Source organism: Eleutherodactylus coqui, chromosome 9 (genome assembly GCF_035609145.1).
Source record: "Eleutherodactylus coqui strain aEleCoq1 chromosome 9, aEleCoq1.hap1, whole genome shotgun sequence".
Lineage (NCBI taxonomy): Eukaryota > Metazoa > Chordata > Amphibia > Anura > Eleutherodactylidae > Eleutherodactylus > Eleutherodactylus coqui.
The window spans coordinates 51,911,416-51,923,926 of NC_089845.1; the positions used below are offsets into that span (position 1 = coordinate 51,911,416).

General features: G+C 48.7%; 1 protein-coding gene across 3 annotated transcripts in view; it reads right to left on the reverse strand.

Annotated features, from left to right (window-relative positions):
• Window positions 1–12,511, reverse strand: part of ATXN1 (ataxin 1) — a 284,235-nt gene that overhangs the window by 55,595 nt on the left and 216,129 nt on the right. The gene's annotated exons all lie outside the window — the stretch shown is intronic.

Here is a 12,511-nt window from a genome sequence, read left to right on the forward strand (position 1 = left end):
TGAGGTAGTAATGTCGTGCGTAATACAGGTGGGCTTCGGCCCACACTGCATGCCCCAGTCAGACGGGTTCTTTAGAAGTGTACAGAAGTATTAAAAACTCAGTGTGCACCTACAGCATGGGTGGCTCCCTGGAACCCACCGGCGGTACACAAAAATATCCCATTGCATTGCCCAACACAGCTGAGGTAGTAATGTCGTGCGTAATGCAGGTGGGCTTCGGCCCACACTGCATGCCCCAGTCAGACTGGGGTTCTTTACAAGTGGACACATGTAGGTTTAACTCCCTGTGGACCCACTGCCTGGGTGGGTGCCAGGAAGCCACGGCCGGTACATAGAAATATCCCATTGCATTGCCCAACACAGCTGAGGTAGTAATGTCGTGCGTAATACAGGTGGGCTTCGGCCCACACTGCATGCCCCAGTCAGACGGGTTCTTTAGAAGTGTACAGAAGTATTAAAAACTCAGTGTGCACCTACAGCATGGGTGGCTCCCTGGAACCCACCGGCGGTACATAAAAATATCCCATTGCATTGCCCAACACAGCTGAGGTAACGTCAGCTGTAATGCAGGTGGGCTAAAAATTAATTTGATTACACTGTAGGCGAGGGCCCACAAAAATTGCTGTATCAACAGTACTAATGTACATCCCAAAAATTGGCCATGGCCAGCCAAGAGGGCAGGTGAAACCCATTAATCGCTTTGGTTAATGTGGCTTAAGTGGTAACTAGGCCTGGAGGCAGCCCAGTGTAACGAAAAATTGGTTCAAGTTAAAGTTCCAATGCTTTTAAGCGCATTGAAACTTATAAAAATTGTTCAGAAAAATTATTTGAGTGAGCCTTGTGGCCCTAAGAAAAATTGCCCGTTCAGCGTGATTACGTGAGGTTTCACGAGGAGGAGCAGGAGGAGGAGGAGGAGGAATATTAGACACAGATTGATGAAGCAGAAATGTCCCCGTTTTGGATGGTGAGAGAGAACGTAGCTTCCATCCGCGGGTGCAGCCTACGTATTGCTTACGTATCGCTGCTGTCCGCTGGTGGAGAACAGAAGTCTGGGGAAATCCAGCCTTTGTTCATCTTGATGAGTGTTAGCCTGTCGGCACTGTCGGTTGACAAGCGGCTACGCTTATCTGTGATGATTCCCCCAGCCGCACTAAACACCCTCTCCGACAACACGCTAGCCGCAGGACAAGCAAGCACCTCAAGGGCATACAGGGCTAGTTCAGGCCACGTGTCCAGCTTCGACACCCAGTAGTTGTAGGGGGCAGAGGCGTCACCAAGGATGGTCGTGCGATCCGCTACGTACTCCCTCACCATCCTTTTGCAGTGCTCCCGCCGACTCAGCCGTGAGTGGGGAGCGGTGACACAGTCTTGGTGGGGAGCCATAAAGCTGGCCAGGCCCTTAAAGACTGTTGCACTGCCTGGGATGTACATGCTGCTCGATCTACGCACATCCCCTGCAACATGGCCCTCGGAACTGCGCCTTCTGCCACTAGCGCTGTCGGCTGGGAATTTTACCATCAGCTTGTCCGCAAGGGTCCTGTGGTATAGCAACACTCTCGAACCCCTTTCCTCTTCGGGAATCAGAGTGGGCAGGTTCTCCTTATACCGTGGATCGAGCAGTGTGTACACCCAGTAATCCGTAGTGGCCAGAATGCGTGCAACGCGAGGGTCACGAGAAAGGCATCCTAACATGAAGTCAGCCATGTGTGCCAGGGTACCTGTACGCAACACATGGCTGTCTTCACTAGGAAGATCACTTTCAGGATCCTCCTCCTCCTCCTCCTCCTCCTCCTCCTCAGGCCATACACGCTGAAAGGATGACAGGCAATCAGCCGGTGTACCGTCAGCAGCGGCCCAAGCTGTCTCTTCCCCCTCCTCCTCATGCTCCTCCTCCTCCTCCTCCTGTACGCGCTGATAAATAGACAGGAGGGTGCCCTGACTATCCAGCGGCATACTGTCTTCCCCCGCCCCCGTTTCCGAGCGCAAAGCAGCTGCCTTTATGGTTTGCAGGGAATTTCTCAAGATGCATAGCAGAGGAATGGTGACGCTAATGATTGTAGCATCGCCGCTCACCACCTGGGTAGACTCCTCAAAATTACCAAGGACATGGCAGATGTCTGCCAACCAGGCCCACTCTTCTGAAAGGAATTGAGGAGGCTGACTCCCACTGCGCCGCCCATGTTGGAGTTGGTATTCGACTATAGCTCTACGCTGTTCATAGAGCCTGGCCAACATGTGGAGCGTAGAGTTCCACCGTGTGGGCACGTCGCACAGCAGTCGGTGCACTGGCAGCTTAAAGTGATGTTGCAGGGTGCGCAGGGTGGCAGCGTCCGTGTGGGACTTGCGGAAATGTGCGCAGAGCCGGCGCGCCTTTACGAGCAGGTCTGACAAGCGTGGGTAGCTTTTCAGAAACCGCTGAACCACCAAATTAAAGACGTGGGCCAGGCATGGCACGTGCGTGAGGCTGCCGAGCTGCAGAGCCGCCACCAGGTTACGGCCGTTGTCACACACGACCATGCCCGGTTGGAGGCTCAGCGGCGCAAGCCAGCGGTCGGTCTGCTGTGTCAGACCCTGCAGCAGTTCGTGGGCCGTGTGCCTCTTATCGCCTAAGCTGAGTAGTTTCAGCACGGCCTGCTGACGCTTGCCCACCGCTGTGCTGCCACACCGCGCGACACCGACTGCTGGCGACATGCTGCTGCTAACACATCTAGATTGTGAGACAGAGGAGGAGGAGGAGGAGGAGGGTGCTTTAGTGGAGGAAGCATACACCTCCGCAGATACCAGCACCGAGCTGGGGCCCGCAATTCTGGGGGTGGGTAGGACGTGAGCGGTCCCAGGCTCTGACTCTGTCCCAGCCTCCACTAAATTCACCCAATGTGCCGTCAGGGAGATGTAGTGGCCCTGCCCGCCTGTGCTTGTCCACGTGTCCGTAGTTAAGTGGACCGTGGCAGTAACCGCGTTGGTGAGGGCGCGCACAATGTTGCGGGAGACGTGGTCGTGCAGGGCTGGGACGGCACATCGGGAAAAGTAGTGGCGACTGGGAACTGAGTAGCGCGGGGCCGCCGCCTCCATGATACTTTTGAAGGACTCCGTTTCCACAACCCTATACGGCAGCATCTCAAGGCTGATGAATTTTGCGATGCGGACGGTTAACGTTTGAGCGTGCGGGTGCGTGGCGGCGTACTTGCGCTTGCGCTCGAACACTTGCGCAAGCGACGGCTGAACGGTGCGCTGAACTACACTGCTGGATGGGGCCGAGGACAGCGGAGATGAGGGTGTGGGTGCAGGCCATGAGGCGGTAGTGCCTGTGTCCTGAGAGGGGGGTTGCATCTCAGTGGCAGGTTGGGGCACAGGGGGAGAGGCAGGGGTGCAAACCGGAGGCGGTGAACGGCCTTCGTCCCACCTTGCGGGGTGCTTGGCCATCATATGTCTGCGCATGGTGGTGGTGGTGAGGCTGTTGGTGTTGGCTCCCCGGCTGAGCTTTGCGCGACAAAGGTTGCACACCACTGTTCGTCGGTCGTCAGGCGTCTCTGTGAAAAACTGCCAGACCTTAGAGCACCTCGGCCTCCGCAGGGTGGCATGGCGCGAGGGGGCGCTTTGGGAAACACTTGGTGGATTATTCGGTCTGGCCCTGCCTCTACCCCTGGCCACCGCACTGCCTCTTGCAACCTGCCCTGCTGATGCCCTTGACTCCCCCTCTGAAGACCTGTCCTCCTGAGTAAGCGTTGCACACCAGGTGGGGTCAGTCACCTCATCGTCCTGCTGCTCTTCCTCCGAATCCTCTGTGCGCTGCTCCCTGGGACTTACTGCCCTTACTACTACCTCACTGCAAGACAACTGTGTCTGATCGTCATCGTCCTCCTCACCCACAGAAAGTTGTTGAGACAGTTGGCGGAAGTCCCCAGCCTCTTCCCCCGGACCCCGGGAACTTTCGAATGGTTGGGCATCAGTGACGATAAACTCCTCTGGTGGGAGAGGAACCGCTGCTGCCCAATCTAAGCAGGGGCCCGAGAACAGTTCCTGGGAGTGTTCCCGCTCCTGAGCAGGTGTCATTGTAGTGGAGTGAGGAGGCTGGGAGGAAGGAGGAGCAGCAGACAGAGGATTCGGATTGGCAGCAGTGGACGGCGCAGAACTGCGGGTAGACGATAGGTTGCTCGAAGCACTTTCTGCCATCCAGGACAGGACCTGCTCACACTGCTCATTTTCTAATAACCGTCTCCCGCGTGGACCCATTAATTGGGCGATGAATGTGGGGACGCCAGAAACGTGCCTCTCTCCTAATCGCGCAGCAGACAGCTGCGACACACCTGGATCAGGAGCTTGGCCTGTGCCCACACCCTCACTTGGCCCTCCGCGTCCTCGGCCACGTCCACGTCCACGTCCTCTAGGCTTACCCCTACCCCTCAGCATGCTGTATTACCAGTGATTAGATTTCCCAGGCAGGAAATAAATTGGCGCAAGACTGCAGGCCAAATATAATTTTTGCCCTTTTTGGAAAACGAAAGGCCCCACTGCCTCTAGTGAATGAATTATCTAAGTTTAATAACTGTGCTGTGTCCCTGCTTATGTGTCACAGAACGTGAGGGTAGCAGAGTTATTAACTGTGGCAGAGCAGGTATTTTTTTTTCCCAATTAAGGAAAGCAAATGGCGAAGCCAGCAGTAAAGCGTAGCTGGGTGCGTATGATTTAGCAATGTTTTTCACGCAGCTCACACGTCTCCACAGGCGTAAGGACGGACAGAGGCTGGACAAATAGATTTGTTTTCAGTTTTTTCCCACCAACAGGCAGCACTGCGTATATTCAATGAACCTGAGAAGTGTAATAACTGTGCTGTGTCCCTGCTTATGTGTCACAGAACGTGAGGGTAGCAGAGTTATTATAACTCTTGGAGAGCAGGTATTTTTTTTCCCAATTAAGGAAAGCAAATGGCGAACCCAGCAGTAAAGCGTAGCTGGCTGCGTATGATTTAGCAATGTTTTTCACGCAGCTCACACGTGTCCACCGCCCGTAAGGACGGACAGAGGCTGGACAAATAGATTTGTTTTCAGTTTTTTCCCACCAACAGGCAGCACTGCGTATATTCAATGAACCTGAGAAGTGTAATAACTGTGCTGTGTCCCTGCTTATGTGTCACAGAACGTGAGGGTAGCAGAGTTATTATAACTCTTGGAGAGCAGGTATTTTTTTTCCCAATTAAGGAAAGCAAATGGCGAAGCCAGCAGTAAAGCGTAGCTGGGTGCGTTTGATTTAGCAATGTTTTTCACGCAGCTCACACGTCTCCACAGGCGTAAGGACGGACAGAGGCTGGACAAATAGATTTCTTTTCAGTTTTTTCCCACCAACAGGCAGCACTGCGTATATTCAATGAACCTGAGAAGTTTAATAACTGTGCTGTGTCCCTGCTTATGTGTCACAGAACGTGAGGGTAGCAGAGTTATTATAACTCTTGGAGAGCAGGTATTTTTTTTCCCAATTAAGGAAAGCAAATGGCGAACCCAGCAGTAAAGCGTAGCTGGCTGCGTATGATTTAGCAATGTTTTTCACGCAGCTCACACGTGTCCACCGCCCGTAAGGACGGACAGAGGCTGGACAAATAGATTTGTTTTCAGTTTTTTCCCACCAACAGGCAGCACTGCGTATATTCAATGAACCTGAGAAGTTTAATAACTGTGCTGTGTCCCTGCTTATGTGTCACAGAACGTGAGGGTAGCAGAGTTATTATAACTCTTGGAGAGCAGGTATTTTTTTTCCCAATTAAGGAAAGCAAATGGCGAACCCAGCAGTAAAGCGTAGCTGGCTGCGTATGATTTAGCAATGTTTTTCACGCAGCTCACACGTGTCCACCGCCCGTAAGGACGGACAGAGGCTGGACAAATAGATTTGTTTTCAGTTTTTTCCCACCAACAGGCAGCACTGCGTATATTCTATGAACCTGAGAAGTTTAATAACTGTGCTGTGTCCCTGCTTATGTGTCACAGAACGTGAGGGTAGCAGAGTTATTATAACTCTTGGAGAGCAGGTATTTTTTTTCCCAATTAAGGAAAGCAAATGGCGAAGCCAGCAGTAAAGCGTAGCTGGGTGCGTATGATTTAGCAATGTTTTTCACGCAGCTCACACGTCTCCACAGGCGTAAGGACGGACAGAGGCTGGACAAATAGATTTGTTTTCAGTTTTTTCCCACCAACAGGCAGCACTGCGTATATTCAATGAACCTGAGAAGTTTAATAACTGTGCTGTGTCCCTGCTTATGTGTCACAGAACGTGAGGGTAGCAGAGTTATTATAACTCTTGGAGAGCAGGTATTTTTTTTCCCAATTAAGGAAAGCAAATGGCGAACCCAGCAGTAAAGCGTAGCTGGGTGCGTATGATTTAGCAATGTTTTTCACGCAGCTCACACGTCTCCACAGGCGTAAGGACGGACACAGGCTGGACAAATAGATTTCTTTTCAGTTTTTTCCCACCAACAGGCAGCACTGCGTATATTCTATGAACCTGAGAAGTTTAATAACTGTGCTGTGTCCCTGCTTATGTGTCACAGAACGTGAGGGTAGCAGAGTTATTATAACTCTTGGAGAGCAGGTATTTTTTTTCCCAATTAAGGAAAGCAAATGGCGAACCCAGCAGTAAAGCGTAGCTGGGTGCGTATGATTTAGCAATGTTTTTCACGCAGCTCACACGTGTCCACCGCCCGTAAGGACGGACAGAGGCTGGACAAATAGATTTGTTTTCAGTTTTTTCCCACCAACAGGCAGCACTGCGTATATTCTATGAATAATAACTGTGTTGTGGCCCTGCCTACACAATTCTTTCCCTGCAGTATCAATGGAGGGTGGAATGCTCTGCAGAGGCGATTTTGAGAAGCCCAAAAAAAATGCAGCACAGCCAACAGCAGCCTGGACAGTACTGCACACGGATAAATATGGCCCTAGAAAGGACCGTTGAGGTTCTTGAAGGCTACACTCACTCCTAACACTCTCCCTGCCTATGCAGCACTTCTGTCCCTAATGCCAGGTGCAACGGTCTGCAGAGGCGATTTTGAGAAAAAAAAAATGCCACTGCTAACAGCAGCCAACACACAGCTATCAGTGGCCCTAATAAGGACCTTTGGGGGGTCTTGAAGCCTACACTAACTACCAATTCTTTCCCTACAGCAGCTCCGGTATAAACAGCACTGTCCCTCATCTAACTCACACCGCATCTGAGGCGAGCCGCGGGAGGGGCCGACTTTTATATTAGGCGAACACCTGATCTCGCCAGCCACTCACAGCAGGGGGGTGGTATAGGGCTTAAACGTTGCAGGGGGAAGTTGTAATGCCTTCCCTGTCTTTCAATTGGCCAGAAAAGCGCGCTAACGTCTCAGGGAAGGAAGTGAAAGTAACCAGAACACCGCATGGTGTTCGTTACGAATAACGAACATCCCGAACACCCTAATATTCGCACGAATATCAAGCTCGGACGAACGCGTTCGCTCATCTCTAGTAAGTATATATATATATATACACACATACATTTTTTTTTAACACAAACCAGGCATGATTTTCAGGGAAGGGCTTAAATGTCAAGCCCTCCCTGAAAATCACTGCCTGCATCCTATTGCTTTCAATGGGGCTGCCGACAGCAGCCGCAGTCCCATTGAAATTAATGCTGCATTCACACGTGTTTGTGCACATACATGGGTGCGTGGTTTTGTGCACACCTATGTATGCATATGCTCGCCTGAATGCACCCTGACAAAACCCCCACGAGCTTATCTGGTTGAGGGGCAGTTCAGCATATTTAAACCTCGATCGTTCAGGACATTTAAATGCCACTGTCAGAATTAGCAGCAGCTGCAATCTGAGTGATCTCTAATAGTGGTTGTTGTGGGCAAGTGTCTGCTGTCAAAGACAGCCATTACTCACCATGTATGAAGCAAGCTTGGCTCCTGAGCCCCGGCATACACTGCATATGCTGCAGATGTCTATATATGTCCTAACTGCAGGGGGCAAGTGCAGTTAGGACATATATAGCTGTACGGCTGTTGAAAAGTTGTTAATCATTGTGTAACTAACTTTAATTGGCTTTCTAATGTACTTTGTGTTTCAAGTTCTCAATCATGTCAATAACTGTCAATCTCTGCTTGCTGTCAGTGAATTAAAATAAATTGGGGGCATTTCTTAAAGCATCTGTATCAATAGGCTCATTGCACCTACTAATCGTGGCCCCTTTAAACTGATGCTGTGAAACGGACGGGGAGGGGAGGGGGGGCAGGAATAGAAAGTAGAGTTAGTGGCCTGTTTGGAAATGTATTGGGTGAAACCAGTGCCAGATACTAGTGTGCAACGTGTTCTCTTCCTGCCAAAACAAGTCAAGGAACAATACGTGTATTATATTCATTCTTGTTATTGAAGTGGGGGTGTAGCTAATGCTTTAGAGTTTTGGAGAAAGTCCCATAATAGTAAAAAAAAAATTAGTTAAGCAAACTTTACACAATATGCTGCCTTAAAAACCGACAAAACTATGCCAAGACTAAGTTATACAGCTGAATTACTGACGGCACACACGTCATGTAACAAGACATACATGGAACTGAGGGTAAAACCAGCACGGCACAAGCTACATGCATCTCAGGCCTACATAGTGTTGTTCACATGTAGTTTACTGAGATGAAGTTCACTGAATCTCCAGCAGAGGGAGTTAATTTCCAACTATGCTAGGACTGAAATGTCCATGTTCCTAGATATTACTCCTTTCAAAGTTTGGGATGGGATGATAAGATGCCATTCTAGAATTCTGAACCCTAATTTAAACACATTTGCAACATTATACCAAATGTAGTTACCATAAAATTATAGCATAGTGTCAAAATAATAGCACCACTTATCTCCCTCCTAGAACATACAGTAGCAGAGAACATTATCTTCTCTGATATTATAGTTAACTGCCTGAACCCCCAGGATTAGAAGAACAACACATAATGTTGGTCTTACATCTGCATTGGGGGTCCTGCTTTTACTGGCCGATCGGCACCGTCTTAGAATACACACCATTAACTATAAGGGGTCCGCTCACTTTCTGCTCAGCTGCCCACCTTTTGGCAGGAAAAAAAAAAACCTGCATGCAATGCTTTTTCTTCCGGTATTTTGTGCCGGAGCTGCGACGGAACCCGGTGTGAAACCACCCTAAAAGGAATAGGGATTTATCAGGCTGGGTATTTCTCACCTGTCTATTGTGGTCTGTATTACCTGCTTAACAAAACTATTCATTTAACCCTTTCCAATCCACTGTCTGACATCTGAAGATATTCTGATTGAAGGCTGTACAGCTCCGATGTCAGAAGACGTTCGGCAGGGTTTACTTACTGTAGATTACTGGACGCTCTGTTGTCGGGGGCCTCTCCAGCATGTCGCATACTGCAGTACTGGCTCTAGCCATCAGATGGCACCATTGTGAAATGTCAGAAAGAGAAAGCCCCCTAGGAAACCCTGAATCCAAAATTAGATTGCAAAGGGTTAAATGAGCGGCAAAACTTTTATGGAGTTGGGACTAAAATGGCAGCAAGAAAGGAATACATACGGTTATGTCTATGTGGTTGCCAACTGATTGTCCTCTTTTGCATATGGAACTAAAGCTAAATAGTAAACAGCACAAAGTAGTTCCACCCAGAAGGATATACTGTAATAAGTTGAACATTAAAAGTATAACTAAACTTTTTAAAAACTTTAGCATCAGTTTTGGGCAGTGGAGGTATGGTTGCCGGGACCTGCAGGATTGACTCACTCGGTTGAGTGCTGTGCCCGCTCGGCTGTCATTGCGAGTGGTGTACAGATTCCATAGATTTTCTATGAAGCCCATACCCCTCGCTGAGCAGTGATCGAAATAGCTGATAGGGCAGAGATGTCAGATGGCCATTCATCGTAGCGATTGGTAAAGGTCTCAGTGATGTGGGTGGTGGTGTGAAGCAGGATACGATGCAGCAGACGGAGTAACAATATTTATTGATAAACAGAAATAGAAACAAATAATAATAGTATAGCAATAATGGTTACACAAACCTTTTCACTTAGAGGCAACTATCGCTAAGTGTGGATAACTGGAGCCTAAGGATAATACTTTGTGTACAATAGGAAATTATTCTGGAAGAACAATATCAATAGCACTTGACTATTATCAGCACCGTTTCACACAGTGTCCTGTTATGGAATATATGGCACAGCTCTTAGGGGGTCTCCTTCTGCTACAATAGGGGTAGATCATCCAGGAAGTCATCTACTATCATCTGCAGGAGATTCAGGTACTGTTCTGTGTTGAGAGTCCTGGAATGAACACCGGTCTAATGAGGCGTTTGTGCCAAATTCCAACCCATATGTTCATGCTGATACTTCACTAACACGGTCCTGCAATGATAGCGTTAGGCCAGGACTGTACTGTAAAATGACTCCATACATGTATTGTAGCAGAAGGAGGGCACTTCAAGTGCGCTTTCCTTACTTCAGTCATAGCAGCGGTCCAACGGGACGTAGAAAGCGTATTTATGCTTTTCAAATGGTACTCTTCAACTTTGCAATTGGGTTTTACTCTCCATCTCTTTCAGGGGCCACAATGCTAAATTAAAATCCATGTTCCGGGGCTCCCAGGAACATGTGTGCCATACCATCGTGTAGCGCATCAATGCATTCCTATTCAAGTGCAATATTATTATTTTAATATGGGACCCCAGTATTCAGATATAGCGCAGGTTCAGTCTTGTTGACTACAACCTATATTGGGCCTTGTGTGGCACAGAGTGTTAGGGCAGCAGAATGCAGTACTAAGCTCTCGCTCACAACCTGAAGGTCGTTCAGATAGCCGGCTCAAGGCTGACTCAGCCTTCCATCTGTTAAGATGTGCTGCTGGGATCTGTTGTACTATCGTACTTCTAGCAGCACAGCCCCCACAGGTGGTAAGGATTGAGCTGGCTGGGTGTGGTGATCTCCAGCTAGTCAATCCCCTGGGTCTAAGCTCACATATAAACCCAGCTCCTGTTAGTGTCTATCTGGGTTCCAGGGTGAGCAGTCATGTTACTTCTGTGCTGTTTAACTTGTTATCAGTTCTGTGCAAATTGTTCCCACTCTGAACTGTGTTTGCAGATACATCTTATGTCTCACTCTGTGTGTCAGTGGGTGGATCCCTGACACAGTTCCCTATGTCAGCCAGGTTGGCTGTCTGTCTATCCCCCTGTATGACACATGGACTTGCTGTGAGTTCCATCTGTGCACATGTGAGTTCTGGGTGGAGTCTGTGTGGTTGTATTATATGTTGTAGTCTGCTGTAAGCCTGTGCCTGTAAGCAGATATCCTGTTGTCTGTCCTGTACAGCTTGTTGTGTGATCTGTGCTCTGTCCTGTTCCTGATGCAGCTTTTGGTGTGATGTGTGTCTGGTGCTGCTGGACTCCTGGTTAGTGTAGGGACTAGCGGTATAACCAGGAGCCATGAAGTTGGCCCGTTAGCTTCCACATTTTGGACAAAATGTCAACTAATACCTGGTATTTATATTCAGCTTATCATCGGTTACTAGTGTTTGCATTTTCGCTGCTGTATGCTGTGTATTCTGGCTCTGTGTGTCCTGTTGTTCTGTCCCTGCCTGTGACATGTTTGTTTGTCCTGTTCTGGTGCATGGTTTCTAGGTTTAGCTAGGTCCCAGATCTGAAGACTGCTGGGCTGCTCTTTATTGGGGCGAATCCCCTGCTTAGGTAGGGCCATGTCATCATCCTCCTGGTAGCACAGGCCCAGTTGCCTGAAACCCGTGTATACCTGTGTGTATCCAGTCCCCTTGGTCACGATCGTGTGGGCCCCATGCTTAATTTGCCCACACGATCGTAACACCATCCTTTTAAGGTCAGTAAAATGAGTACCCAGCTTGCTGGGGGAAGTAATAAATAAATTACCTGAAAGCGTATGGTCAAATCCAATCAAAATGGTGCGTTTCCAACACACTGGTCATACAAGAAGTGTGTTGACCAACGTGGAGGTTCTGGTTATTCTCCCCAAAGTCGATTGGGGATTTTGTTAAAAAGTTATTTTTTTTAGATTCTCTCTGTGATAGTGACGTACCCAAAAAAAGAGTTTCTTTGCCCATTTGTAAAATAAAGGTCCACATAGAAGTGTATGGGGGGTGTGCACTAACGCAGAGTCATTACACAATTCCGTACGAAAAACAACACATCTGGAACTCATTGAGTTAAAAAGCCACTTAAATCGGGACATGGCTCTGTCCCATGCGCAAAAAGTCATGCCCTGCAAGTGTAAAACGTACAGTACAATGACATTATGTGCAAAAAAATACACGTTCATAGCGCAAAAACGAAGTGTTAAATCTCGCTCCAAAACGCTTTCGCCTAACGGTTATGGCTATTTTGCAGTCCTTTGTGCCATTTTTGTCCATTCCAGGAATCAGAAAATATTTGGCCAAGAGCGGAAAAGGCGAAATGTCTAAATCTTAGGTAGCCGCTTTATTTAAAGCCCCCCTCCCCATAGTGTATCGCAAAATAGAA